The following is a 14783-nucleotide window of genomic DNA, read 5'->3' on the forward strand; positions in this document are numbered from 1 at the left end:
TGAAACTCTTCATTTCAACGCCTATTTTGTGCAGTTTTGTTAACAGAGGTGGGCGAGGCAACAAATTAACAAGGAGAAGCGAGCCAAGAGAGTCTGGCTTGGCTCTAAGAGCACAAGCCGAACCTTAAAATATTTCACATGTAATTTATGAAAAAAATATAATGTGAAATTATCATAAAGTCTCTTCAACCTTCAAGAAAGTGTATTTATTTAAGCGTTTCACTTTAGTACCATCAGATAATGTCACTGGACTGAGAGGTATTGATTAAAAGCCATTCTTTTTAAACATGACCGTAAGAGACATTTCCCTCCCCGTACAACAATGCTCTTTGTGAACTAAGAGGCATAGATTCTTATTACAGCTGGAGCAACATTAAATTCTAATAAATCAACCACCAGAGGTTTTTGTACCGCGCTCATCTGGTACTCATGGATTTTAAGGTGTGATAATGAGGAAAAAGAAGGCTTGGTGAAATAAAATATTTGCCAAGGATCACACAATTTGCGATCTGGGCAGCTTGGGTTGATCACAGAATTTCTTGTTTGACATTGTGTACTTAATCCAGTCTTTTTCAGTCACCAGTTTTATATCAAAGGTTAATATTTTATCTTCAATTTTTGGACATGAGATGACAGTGTGTTGGCAAGTAGAAGCCACATTCAAGCTCACCTTGTTTTTGGCGTAAAGGTCCAAGAGGTTGAGCTGAGCCAGAGCCAGGCATCTGGCTCGAGCTTTCAATGGCTTGTCCACTTCTAGTTTTGTACGAATGATGATATATTCCCATCCATTATAGGTTGTAAATGCTACATAGCGGGTAAGTATGGTATGCTAATGCGCTTGGCAAGCTCTTGATTGTCGATGGATCCTTGGAGCTAAGTGATGCAATAGAGGTTGAAACATTAAAATTAAATTGATAATAAACACCTATTTAACAGTGGTGCGATAGGGAAAATGTTAGAAGCATGGGGTGGAGGGAGTCATTGCTTGAGAAGGAGACCAGAGCCAGATATGGAGCAAAATGTGGTAGTCGGGTGGTGAGACTAAGAATGTATGTGTGCTTCTGATAGAGACTTCTGGCCACAGATTCCTCACCCAGTGAATTTCCCCTAAGCGCCAGACTGGATTTATTCTTTCTTCAATTCCCTCATGCATGGACAGGTGGTGTTGTGCAGCTTCGTGTCTGATCTGTCCACTCCTGATATGACTTCGGGGCCTTCATATAAATGCCATCTCTCCGCACTGGTGTCAGTTCCTTTCTTTCTGCATCTTCCAACATGGATCTGGAGCTAGCAGTGTTGTCTTTGACAGACCGTTTTCCCTCAGGAAAAAACATCCACATTTTCTTAATTGTGCAATTATGGACCCTAGAACGACAGGTGTCAAGCCTTGTAGTGACTGTCACTGACAGATGTCGGTGAAGGACACACACAACATCTGCCTCTGGTGCTTCAGCACCTCGCACAACGCAAATGTGCAGTGCTCTTGTTGTGCGACCAAACACAAAAAAGTGATTCAAGACCAGAAAGCTACACTTGATAATGGCAAACTCTAGATGCAGTCACAGAACCGGTATTGGTTCCAAACTTTGAGTGCAAATACGCTCCCATTCCTGGAGTCCGATCTCAATACTGCTCCACATAGTCCAGGAGTTCAGGTAAGTCACAAAAGTTGCACAAGAAACACAAGAAGTCCAAACAGGGGTCATCGAGGTACACACACTTGCACCGCTCGGAGTCACACAATGCCCCAGGTATCTCCTGGCCACAGAGACGGCTCCCAAAGTGACTCTGCTTGACTTCCTGCCTGAACCGACAGCCGCAGCAGATGAAATGCTATGTCTGAAGGAGGCTGTATGCGCGGTAGCTGTTATTTTTAGTACCCCACCGAATCCCACTGGAGTGCTTTCGAGCCCCAAGGCCTTGAGGTGGCAGCCTGTCTGAGGCCCGTCAGCAAATACTTCCCCAATGCCAACCATGGCCCTTGACCTCCACCCGAGGTCACCCCTAGCAATGAGCCCAGGGCCACTGGCTCCTGACCAGCCGCAATGTCCTATGCAGTCTGCGGCACTACAACCAATGCCACAGGCCTGAGCCTTGACTCCGTCACAGACGTCGGACCCACATCCAATCGTTTTATCGGATTTGGAAGCTCAACCCATTCCTGAACAACAATGTTACAGTTTCTCAGACCCAGACGATGTTATGCTTATGATGATGATGACGATGATGACATTAATGAAGAATCTAGTATTTTTGAGGACCTACAAGATGGCAGTGGGTTGGACACCTCCCCTGACATTGGCCTGAATTCTCCAAACCCAATGGCTACTGTAGAATCTGCTTGATTTGCAAATATCATGAGAAGGACAGCAGAAGTTCTTGATCTAACTCTACCTATACAGGAAATCAAAACCAACCTACTGACTGAATTCCTCGGCCCTGCAGCCATGACCAAGGAACCTCTGCTCCCTTTTAATGAGGCTCTCACTGATATTCTGGTGGGCACCTGGGCATAGCCAGGATCTTGTTCCACCCAGTAAACAGACAGATGGCAAGGCAACATATTCCTGCTCTCAGGTACCCAGATGTCTTACTCCAACACCCTACCTCAGAGAGTCTGGTGGGTCAGGCATCAGCCTGCCACCCCAACCCGAACATATTCGCCAGCCTGCCAGTGAATCCAAGAAAAGGGAAAATTTCGCAAAAAATGATCGTTCATACCTCCTGCCTTCTGGGATGGTGTTTGCACACCTTGTGGGACAGAGTGGCGGACATCGTGCCAGGTGTCCCAGACGTTGTCAGACACCCAATGCAAAGTTTGATCCTCGATGGCCAAGATGCTGCAAAATAAACCATCCATTTCAGCCTGAAGACAACAGACTGCCTGGGTAGGGCAGTCAGGACCTGTGTGTTGCTTAAGCGCCATGCCAGGACTCGCTCCATGGGCTTTTCATCAGAACTGCAGCAGTCCCTTTCGACATGCCCTTTGATGGCTCCAAAGTTTTCGGAGTGAAGGCTGACTTGGCCCTTGAGAAATCTAAAGAGAGCAAAGCCACCGCTCACTCTCTAGCCCTTTCTCAGCATGTTTAGCAGTTCTTTTAACATTAATGCCTCTTTTAAGGCTTCGGTAGGGTATATCTGCAGAGGAAATGACTATACAGGCCTCAGCTGTGGTAGGCCTCCCATCCCTTTCGAGTGTGAGGCTAAGGAGCTGGCCATATGCGTTCAGGCCCCAGGAGCAATGCTCTACCTCAATCGCAACGCCCCCTGCAGCCACGACAAAAACGCTTTAAATTGTACTTGACGGCACACAATCATCCAGTAGGAGGTCGTGTTACCTTTCCCCTCACCAGATGGCAGAGAACACATCAGACCAATGAGTGCTTAAGATTGTGAAACATAGATATTCCTTATCCTATCCCCAGACATACCACCCAAACTTCAACTCTTCCTGGAGGACCACTTGTTCACACTCCGCGGAGAGGTTCAGACTCTCTTGGCCAAAGGAGCAATAGACAGGGTGCCGGCATCAAAGAGGTGACTGGTTGTTACTCCTGTTATTTTCTGGTGCTGAAAAAGGATGGAGATCTTCAACCTCTGAACGTCTTTCTCCTGAAGGACAAGTTCAAAATGCTTATCCTGGCCCAAGTCCTGTCTGCCCCAGATCCAGGAGAATGGATGGTAGCACAGGGCTTGGACAACTCATACTAATACATTCCCATCCTGCAGTCCCACAGGCTTTACCTGTAGTCTCAGGTAGGCCATGAGCACTTTCAGTTCTCTGTGCTCTCCTTTGGCCTTAACAGTACACCTCAGATGTTCACAAAGGTATTGGTGGCTGTCGCAGCTTATCTGCGGAGGATGTGAATACCAGTCTTCCCATACCTCAAAGACGGGCTACTGAAGGTGGGCTCACCACAAACAGTAGTAAGCCACCTCCAAATGATGGCCGACCTGTTGACATCATTGGTTTTCTCCATCAATGTACCAAAGTCACACCTGACTCCTTTAAAAAAGCTTTTTTTATCAGAGCCATCTTATACACTGTACTTTTCCAAGCCATCCTTCCACCTCAGCAAGTTGAGGACATTCAGGCTATGATCTCAATGTTTCAATATTTGACCTCCAACCCTTCAGCCTGAGACGACTCCTGGTGGCCAACGGCACTGGGGACACCCACAGATCATGCACGCAACCTGGAAATCACCCTAGACTCAATGCTCTCAGTGACCAAGCAAGTCAACGCCGTCTCCTCCTCCTGCTTCAACCCCCTCTGCATGCTCCGCAAGATCTACAAATGGATCCCAACAGATACAAGAAAGACAGTCACCCAGGCCCTCGTCAGCAGCAGACTCGACTACGGAAACACCCTCTATGCGGGAGCCCCGGCCAAGCTCATCAAACAACTGCAACGCATCCAAAACGCCTCGGCACGACTGATCCTCGACGTACCTCGCCACAGCCACATCACCCCCCACCTGAGAAACCTGCACTGGCTCCCCGTCAACAAGAGGATATCCTTCAAGCTCCTCATCCACGCACACAAGGCACTCCACAAGACCGACCCCGCCTCCCTCAACAGTCGTCTCTCCTTCTACATCCCCAACCGCCAGCTACGCTCCGCCGACCTCTCACTAGCCACCGTTCCGCGCATCCGAAGAACTACCACCGGCGGGAGATCCTTCTCCCACCTCGCCGCCAAAACATGGAACACCCTCCCACTGAGCCTACGACAGACCCAAGACCTGCCGACCTTCAGGAGAACACTCAAGACTTGGCTGTTCGATCAGTAGCAGCTCCCCCCCCCCCCCACCCCCCCCCCCCAGCGCCTTGAGACCCTCATGGGTATGTAGTGCAGTTTACGAATGATGAATGATTGATTGATTGACCTGAGTCTCAGTGAGAGTGGCTCTGAGGCTTCTGGGTCTCTTGACCTTCTGCATCCTGCTTGTGGACCATGCCAGGTAGCACATGCAGGCACTGCAATGGGATCTGAATTTCCAGTGGGTTTAGCACCAAGGCAGCTTTTCAGACTCCATCCACTTGTCAAATTAGAAAAACCACTCAATGTTAAACCTTTTGGGTGTTTGAATTCTGAAGGCAGTCGTCCCTTGGAGATGCATTGGGGACTGGGACTCCTGTACTCTTTTCCGCCCCCTCCCTCTTCTGCCCAGAGTACTCAAGAAGACCAGAAGAGACCAGTGCCCAGTCATTGTAGTGGCACAGGCCTGGGCAAAGAGAGTGTGGTACCAGGAACTTCTGACCTTGAGCATATGTCCTCCACTCTGACTGCCCTTTCGGGAAACACTCCTGTCGCTGCAGAAGAGTTGAGTTTTGCACTCGAGCCTCCACAATATACACCTCCATGCATAGAAACTCAGCAACAAAAATTTATGCCTTTTGATCTTACTCTAAAAGTGGTTGGTTTCATCCCAGCAACTAGGTATTCATGAACCAAATCAATTTATGCAGAACACTGGGAGGAGTTTGTTGTCTTCTGCTTTTCCCAAAACATACTACCACTGAATGCATAGTTATCAGATGTTCTCCTGTTATGTTTGTCATTGGACCAGCAAGGCCCTGCTATGGCAAAAGTTAAAGGTTACCTCTCAGCCTTTTCGGCCTTTACCTGACCAGCCATCCCTCTTCAAGTCACCTGTTATGATGCATTTTTTGAAGGGGTTGGCCCATGTTTTCATTCTGCAGTGAATGCGGCTTTAATTTGATAGTCACATACTTCATGTTCACTCCTTTCAAGTCAATGCACAGTTCTGTCTGTCTTCTTACCATCAAGACAACATTCACCATAACATCATCTAGGCAAGTGATTGAGGAATCTGAAGTTGTATAGAGTCTTAAGCAGAAAAGTGTTGCCAAAGATAAGTAACTTGTTTGTATGTTTGTTTGCCTTTCTATGTCTCTAGTAGTGGATTAGTGAAGAGCACTTTTGCTACTGCTGGCGAGTAAGATCAGATAAGAGAGGGTCCCTTTTGTGTTCACAGGTCACAATGTGGTTCTAGTGACTAGTCTTTGAACACAAACATTTCTTATCCTCCCCAACTTGCCTGAATCACCCACATCTTGGCTCCCTCATGCGGGTGCCAAGTTGTTGGTGAGGTGTGCACAGGGGTGAGAGGGGTTTGAGGGGAAAAAAGAGGCGAAAAAAGGTTTGATGGGGTGCTCTAAACAGCACCCGCAGCGTGTAGAAAAAAAAGATTGAATCACTGGAATGAGATCAGAGGGAGACTGCTGCATACATTACCTTAAGGCAGACAGCTCTGCATGCTTTTCTGAATATTGGCGCCCAACTCACCTCTTTAAAAGTGTGGGCTCTGGAGAAGCCAAGGGGAAATTGGAAACTGAAACCTCTTTCCCCTCTGACAGTGTAAACATCCAAAAGGTGATGGTAGGAATGCTGGAATGCTTGCTATAAGTCTAACCACTGGCAATCGCTTGGGGTAGCATTCCAAAACAGTTTTTTTGCCCACTATGCTACCTTAAGATTGGACCCAACCACATGCTAATCAGTCTTGATCCTGATCCAATAGATACATTCCAGCCCTAACTGCCAGGCCAAGTCCTTCCTGATTGGGGCATTTAGTTTGGTTCCAATGATGCAGTGAGCATGGGACCAACTTCCGGACATACCTGTGCCACTTAGGGCAGTACATGAAACACACAAAAGGTGATGGGAGGAATGCTTGGCCATTGCAGGTGAAAACCAGTCCTAGATTGTTTGTGTTCCAGGGTTTAAGGCAGAGTGCTCCTCAGGGAGCTAAAGATAATGCCCTGGCACTTACCTAGCCAACATTCGCCTGGACTCAGCAACTAGAACTTAAGACCACACCCTAGATTGCCAAATGACTTCCATAGTGAAGCCCCTCTATTCTTGGCCTGAAGTTGGCTTCAGTTCGCAGTTAGGCATGCATGAGATACAAGGAAGAACTCAGGTTGTAGAATTATGCCCACTCTACGATGACTGGATCTTGGACTATTAAAGGAGTGGGTGAAAGAGTGATATGTATTTTTGGTGGGCAGTAAGGAAAGGCACAGTGTTGCGGAAGTACCCATAGGGCAGAGGATAGAGGAGTATTTAAGTGAGTGAATAAATGAGCGATTGAATGAGTAGATAAACGAGTACAGTGTGTCTGTAAGGCAGCAGTAGGTAGAACATTAGGGTGGTGGTGCTTTTAGGAAGGAGCATTGAGGAACGTTATTCCTCTTTAAAAATGAGGAATCACTCGTAATATTGAATGTTATGGAATGTAGTGTATGTGCTGGAGTGAATATATGAAAACAATCAGTACATATGGATGCTTGGGCCAACATCCTAGATGGCCTTGAGCACAAAACTCAGGCCCACATTTCCTAAAGTTGTGTACGAATGCCTGCACAATGTAACAAAACGCAAAAGATAGCGTCTATTTATTTGCCTCTGAAAAGCTGGAAAGACCTGCATGAATACGGCTAAATTGAGTTGGGTGGGCAAGCAACTTTACTATATTTCGACACAAGAGACCTGAACTCAATGCAGTGATGAATCATGAGTCGGCACAGCTTTACAGACAAATGCTGATGAAATCCAGCCGTAGTCCCCAGTCATGCTTCCGAAGTCTGAAGCCTTTGCAGTTGACTGCTCAGAAGTATTAGCAAGCCTAAATAGAAGCTGTTGCAAAAATATGAACATTGTGAATTGAGAGATAATTTCCCTGTGATATGTTGTGAATCGGGAACTAGAGGTGGGGCTTTTGAAGTATTTTCAATTGACTAGGATGTGATTTGGAGACCATCAGTCTTGACCTATAAAGAGTAATCTTCAGCAAGTTGGAATCACAGATTGCAAACAACCTTGTCTGTTGTGGGCTGGGAGGGATGCTGACTCCCAAGCACATCAGGGCAGGACTCTGATGTCCACAACTCTATTTTACCCACTACACATCAGGTCCTCATGTTTATTGCCATTATAGTAACGATAATAGGCTTCTTTCCAAAGATGTATGGCTACTAAACAGGACTAGTTGTGGAGAGAGATTGAGAGACCGTAGTCAACCCCACTATGAGGCAAAACAGAATGTTGCTGTCTAACCCCTCAAACATCAGCACACTGAAAAACTCCATTGAGCAGATCATATATTGTGCTTCTGCTTTCTCCCTGAAATTGAACCCAGAAAGACGGAACTCATACTTCCAGCCAATCCTCACCCATCAATACGGAGATGGTTGAATTATTTAGCTGCCTTAGGTAGAACACCCAATCTCTTGCGAGTAAACAAACCTCTTGGGTGTTCACCTGGTGGCTCTCTGAACGTTACCAGTTACATCAAAAATATTATAAAAGTGGCAACTTACCATCTGCACCTTGTCAAGAAAATGAAGAACTCCATTCCACCAGAAGACATCAGATATGTGGCACTAGCCCTAGTTATCTCATATATTGACAGTGGGAATGCTATTCTAGCTAGTCTGCCTAAACCACCAATCTCAACCCTCAAAGCCACCCTCCACGCCACAGCTTGGTTGGTAACAAATGCTAGGATATGTTTTGCCAGTTATAAATCTACTATGTTGGCTCTCATTACAAACACACATCACCTTCAAAATGACCTGTACAACACACCAAGCCTCCACGCAGTGCTTCAATAATATCTAAAGGATAAACGGCACATATCTGGAAGCCTAAGCGGGGAAGAATGTCTAATTCTAGAGGTACCTGCAACTAAAGGCTGTAATCTGCCTAGGACCTTAAATCTAAAACCAAACATTGGAGTATATATGAATCACCACTAACCTAGTTGTTACACTCCACAAAAAGCTCACAGCACTTCAAGTTCAACCCGCCATAGCCTCCATGAGTCCTCCTGGTTGTATATCAGAACAACGACTGCCATTACAGCAAATGATTTTACATCGAAAAAAATGCTTTTGCCATGAAAGTCTTTTACAACAAATGTCTTTACAACTGATATTCCTTTATGTTTTTTTCCAGGTAAGATAAGAACTGACAAGAAAGAAATGTTTTTATTTGACCAACTGAGAAATGATTGCATTATTGCCAATGGGACATTACCCTTGGACTCCCCTGCAGAATTTACACACAAATCTCCGAGGGGAGGGACCATTTTAGACTATGTGATGATAAATTCGTTCCTTATTTATATTTAATTTACTCTCCCGTATTTTGAGTCGCTCATTCACATCTGCCAGGAGCTGTGCCAACATTGTTTCTACTACAAGCGCTTTGCAAATCTGCCTGCATGAAAGGTGAGGATATTCGGTCGTTCTCCTGCCTCAGGGCTCCTCCTCCACATTCCAAAGAGTGTAACCTGGAAACTTCGCCAAAACAGAATAAAAACAAAAGATACGTTTCAGAGGAATCATCACATGTCAGGTCTTGCACACGAGGCTCCCTGCGTGAGCTCCGTTTTCAGGAGCCTCGAATGGCCCCTAATGTGAAACTAAATTGAAAGTTTCAAATAATAAGTTTGAAAATTAAAAAGTTCGAAACAGAAAGTTGGAAAATACAGCTAAACAAGATTGCAGTCTATGTGATTGTCAATTAGTAACCCCAAATGTTTCTATTTTCCAGAAATACATTTTGGGCATGATGTACTAGTTACTGGTCACAAAAATCAAATCTGGATGCAGTTTACCATCATATGTTTACAACCTGCAAAGTGTTTAAAGCACCCCCTTCCCTTTGTGAGTGCATTACCTTCCCAACTCAGGAGTTGTTCATTTTTCAATGTTTTGCAAACTGGTTCCAGTCACGAAATATTGATACATTGCATACTAATTGGTATTTGGAAAGGATGCCTACAACACCCCACTTCCAAATACCGAATCTGTGTGGGGTTGTAATTTCATTTTAGCAGTCGGTAAAAGTTTACCGATTCCCAAAATGGGATTAGTACATTTATTTAAAACAAATTACAGTCGCAAACCCTGAATCAAAGTGTTTGCAAATGAAAAATGGTTTGTATACCTTACCCTTTGATGTTAAAAGTACCTCTACATATAATCATTAGGTGTGTGGACTGGAATATGTGATGTATGTCTAGGGTGATCAACACTTTCCTTATTTCCAGTCCTGGAATTTTTAAAGACAGCTTAATGCATTTTAGGTGTTGTGGTCTTCTTTAATTTCCATTATGCTAATTAGAATAACACATCTGAAATCACTGATTTTAAGGTGAAATGTTAAAGACTACAGAACAGACCCGTAGTGACCTCGAGTGAGGTGGTCACTGTATGCATGCCATCTTATTGTCTCACTCACCACCCTTCGAATTTCTCATCTAACTCTTTATATGGCCACCCAAACTATACACCATCCCTCTGACCTTAATTGAAACTCTTTCACTATCCAATGTCCCTGACACGAAGCTTAACTCTATGCCTCGCACTACCACAAGTCTTAACTTTCATCCTACCCTTGCGCTAACCATTCTCTAAACATCAACCGGACACTGAGCCATGCCCCAACCCTTACACTTAACCTTTGCTAACTACAATTAAACTTACAAATATGTTAAAATGGAAATGTTTGCGAAACTGGCCCTCCTTTGTTTTGCTTTCAAACTAATGGCTTTTCAAACATCAACTTTAAAACTTATGGTCTACCTATATGATTCACACTTTTTTTTTATTCAGAAGCTTTATTAGTCCGTAACATAGATAACAGAGGAGCAAGTATGCATTGATGTTAAATAGGCACATGGGAATTATGCGAAATAAGATCAGTCATGAACAAACTGGATGCAAAGTATAAAAGTAATAGCTATAGATGTTTCCACTAAATATAGTGATGCATGTATCAGACACATACTTGTTTTCCAAAGAGCAAACTAGAGTGCCATTTATGGCTATTAAGGAAAAGGAGAAGAGAGGCGTATCAGCATGGTGAGAGAAGGGATAGGAGAAGTAAAATAATATAAATGAGAGGGGGATCTGGACCGAACAAATTGTGTAAAGCCATGGTAAGGGTAAGATAATTGAGTATATATTTGAAAGCTAGATGGCCCGAGCTTGTAAGCCTGTCTAGCAATATAGCAGCAGTATATCTAGGTATATGAGCTGACCCCAGTTTCCTTAGCACAGCCTTCATTTTTATAAAATTGTAAAAAATGTATGTTGAAAAGACTTAAGTGATGCAAAGGGTGCTGGGTTGTCTTTGGTGCCTAGATCTTTAATTTGATTTAGGCCTTGAGAGGCCTAGTTTTCCCATAAGATTGTGTTCCTTTCAATCTTTATATGTTTGTTGTGCCACAGGGAAGCTAGAATACATTTAGGCATTTGTACTGGAGCTTTTTGTCTATCTCAAGAGGTTCCAGTGTACTATTGATAATAGTATAGGGGTGTTCAATTTTTAAGAGAGATAAACATTTAGTTGTTAACATTGTTTGTGGGGGTAGAGATCAGACTTAATAGGGAGCCATCCTCGAAACCGCTGTACATCGGAAGAAAACCACCATGCTCCTTGGCTGGCCAGGAAGGCAGATTGGTATCTTGTGTAGTCGGGTAGTGTAACACCACCTTTGGTTTTATCCAACCAAAGTTTTTTTAGGGAGATTCTCGTTTTTCTTTTATTGGACCAAAGAAATTCAGATATTAGTTTGTCAATTATTTTATAGAAGGGCTCAGAGAATTGAAGGAGCATGCTAAGTAAAATGTGAATCATGGAAGGAAGCATCATCTTGATGGCCTCCAGCCTAATCCACCATGAGATGAATTATGGCCACCATTGAGATACGAGTTCTTTACCCTCAGATATAGTTTTATTTTCATTAGTGGACAGTGGGTCCTTAGGATCTTTCCCGATCCAGATACCAAGATATTTGATGGTTGTTACTTTGCCATTTCAGTCCAGTCGTTGTATAACTTCAGGGAAACTGTAAATATTTAAGGGGAAAACTTCAGTTTTTTTGTTAATGGAATAACCTGAAGCCTCTAAAATATCTCTGATCAACTTCATAATGTGTGATAACTACCCTATCTGCCTCTTCGGTTAATAAAAGGACATCATTTGCTTTTGCAGCAGTTTGTTTGGACTTTGGACCAGCAAAGAAGGGGATACCTTTTATGTTATCAAGGTTCTAAAGTAGGCCAAGAGGAGTTCAATGGTTGATAGAAAAGGGAGAGGGGGCAACCCTACCTTGTGCCCGGTTTTAATTTAAAAGGGTTAGACAAGTATACATTAAGTCTATCTGAGGCTTCTAGATTAGAGTAGAGGGCCGATGTAATTTTGATAAAATTGTCTCCCAGGGCAAATTTATTAAGAACGGCCTTCAAGAAAGACCACAATCCTTTATTGAAGGCCATTTATGTGTCCAAGGCTGAGGCTACGGCAGGGGAGTTGAATATTTTGGCTTTTTCTAAGATAGGACAAAAAGGTATAATGTTATCGCAGGCTACTTGGCTTTTAAGAAATCTCAATTTTGTCAGATAAATTAATTGAGGAATGCCCTAATGCACTATGCTGAATGCACTCTGTCGGTGTTTGTTGAACTGTAATATAGGGCAATCAGCAATAAGCACATAATCAGTGCAAGTGATGCTGGCCTCTGCCACAATGCATAGCTGTCACCTGCACACATGTCATTAGAGTGACGTTCTACCATCCTGATTTGTCAGCTGTTAGGAGTAAGGGGCTTATTTAGCATTTGATGGAGCTGGAGCCTGGCTGTGAATTGGCAGAGCTCCGGCTCTGCCAAACTGGTGTCACCCCGTACCATTTAGATGTAGGGAACTTGTAGGTTTCCAATAGTGGAGTTTTAGTTGGCTGAGCTGTCCGAATCCTATCAGGCAAGCTCATCAACCGCAGGGCTGTCAGGTTAATGCTTCGGAAGTACATCCCCCCCTCATCCAAACCTTGAAGTCTTGATTGAGATTCACTGGAAAAATCCTTACGTATCCAGCTGATGCCAGTTTGTTCACGTAGGCACCTTCAAATCCCAGAAGATTCTGATTACCTGCCGAGTTCCCCACTGTTCCATCTTGTTCTAGGTAAACTTCAACCTTTACATTGGAGACCCTCATGACCTACTCAACAAAAGCATAAAAGGCCACCAATATGGTAAAGAGTCACAGCTGGCGTTGAATGTCCAGAGCGGAGGGGGCTTTGAAAGCCTCATCCGCTCCGGATATTCAATGCCTCCGCTCCGGACATTCAGTGCCTCCACTCCAGACACTCCAAACACTGATTGACACTCATCCAGTCCTAGAATATCCAGCATCTACCTGACGCTTGACCTCACCAAAACAAAAATCCTACTATTTGTTAAGTACAGCAAGCAACAAATAGTCCAAGCCCTGCGCAAGAACATTTACCTAGATGGATTCAAACCCCAACTTTCATGCAGTGCTAAGTCACTTAAATTCACCCTTGACACCTATCTCCCTCTCAAAGAACACATCGCCAAGAAAACCAAGATGACAAGATATCCGCTTTCTCTATTAAAGCGAAACTATATCTTCCTGGAAAAAAACTTCAGAACTACAGTTGGGGGCCTCATACGCTCGCATCTGGATAGTGGCATTGCTCCATGGCCTCCTAGACTCAACACTTGCACCCTGTAAGGGGCATCCTATATGCTGCAGCATGCCTCTTCCATAGCCAGAAGTAATAGGACTATATGTGCCCCACTATGATTAAACTCCACTTGCTCCCTTTGCTGGGTTGCACCATCTTCAAAACCAGGTGAATTGTCTACAAAGCCATCACGCCCGACACCCCTGCCTATCTGACAGACAAGCTCATCATCTACAGTGGCTCACGGCACACCCACTGCCCGGGCACTCTCAGATGTAAGACGAATAATTGCAAAAAAGAAAACAGTTCTCCTTCTATGCACCTAGGATCTGGAACCCTATTCCCATATCCATGAGGATTGCCGCAACCCTACTCCAATTTAGAAAAGGGTTGAAACCACAAGTCTTAAGGAACCATACATCATGATTCAGTAACAATCCTTTTTTTCTCTCATAGAAAATAGCTTCCCCTTTGCCGATAAATCACACACTGACTGCTTCTTTGAAACTGTACAGCACTACCCTGACTTGCGGCTAGGTTTTAGACATATGTATAATTGCCATATTTAGGGTAGTGCTTCCAATGTATATTAACCCTGCCCAAGTCTGTCACACGAGGCATGATGATCCCAGACAGGAAAAGTAAGCAGTGGCCCTCATGTACAGTAAATGTGTTCTACTACAATCTCCCTCTACACTTGTATTGACTCAACAGAATTGGCTACCAAAATATAATCGAGGAAAGCAGATGTGAAATTAGGAATAGCAGCTCTATACTTTCCTATATATGCTTACACTGAAGATATTTTGGGAGTCGATATTTTGGAGTTGATATATGTGCAGGTCAATATTCTTGACCTTGACATTATGCCATACAATACTAGAGAAAGCTCACAGTGCATCAGGTCCATTGATGTTTTGTTTTGTAAAAATAAACACTCACCTTGGGAGGTTGTTTGTGGAAAACAAAGACAGTGCAGACTGAGCGCCATGACATGTCACCTGCCGAGCGTGTGACAGAAGTGTTCCAGCTGTATTGGTGGGAGTGCTTTCACTAAAACAATACCTGCCATCGTGACCAGGAGCTCTGATGAAGGCGTGCTGTCATTGGTTGGTGTGTGGAGGTGAGGCCCTCTGGCACACCTGTGGGCAGGCTGCCAAGTTCTAGATGACATTTCAAAGTCAATATCAGGAAAGTGAAACTAGAAATGTTAAACGCATGCTTGGGGCTATGATTGTACCGGTAGGACGGATTG

General features: G+C 44.2%; 1 protein-coding gene across 1 annotated transcript in view; it reads right to left on the reverse strand.

The window, feature by feature from the left end:
* The window catches only part of LOC146799117 (zinc finger MYM-type protein 1-like), a 33364-nt gene extending 18781 nt beyond the window's left edge, over nt 1–14583 (reverse strand). Inside the window, exon 1 of the mRNA XM_085628047.1 lies at nt 14471–14583. The gene's annotated coding sequence lies outside the window, so the exon portion shown is untranslated. The remainder of the gene's footprint in view (nt 1–14470) is intronic.
* Between the last annotated feature and the right edge of the window lie 200 nt (nt 14584–14783).

This window comes from Triturus cristatus, chromosome 9 (genome assembly GCF_964204655.1).
Source record: "Triturus cristatus chromosome 9, aTriCri1.1, whole genome shotgun sequence".
In the NCBI taxonomy this organism is placed as follows: domain Eukaryota; kingdom Metazoa; phylum Chordata; class Amphibia; order Caudata; family Salamandridae; genus Triturus; species Triturus cristatus.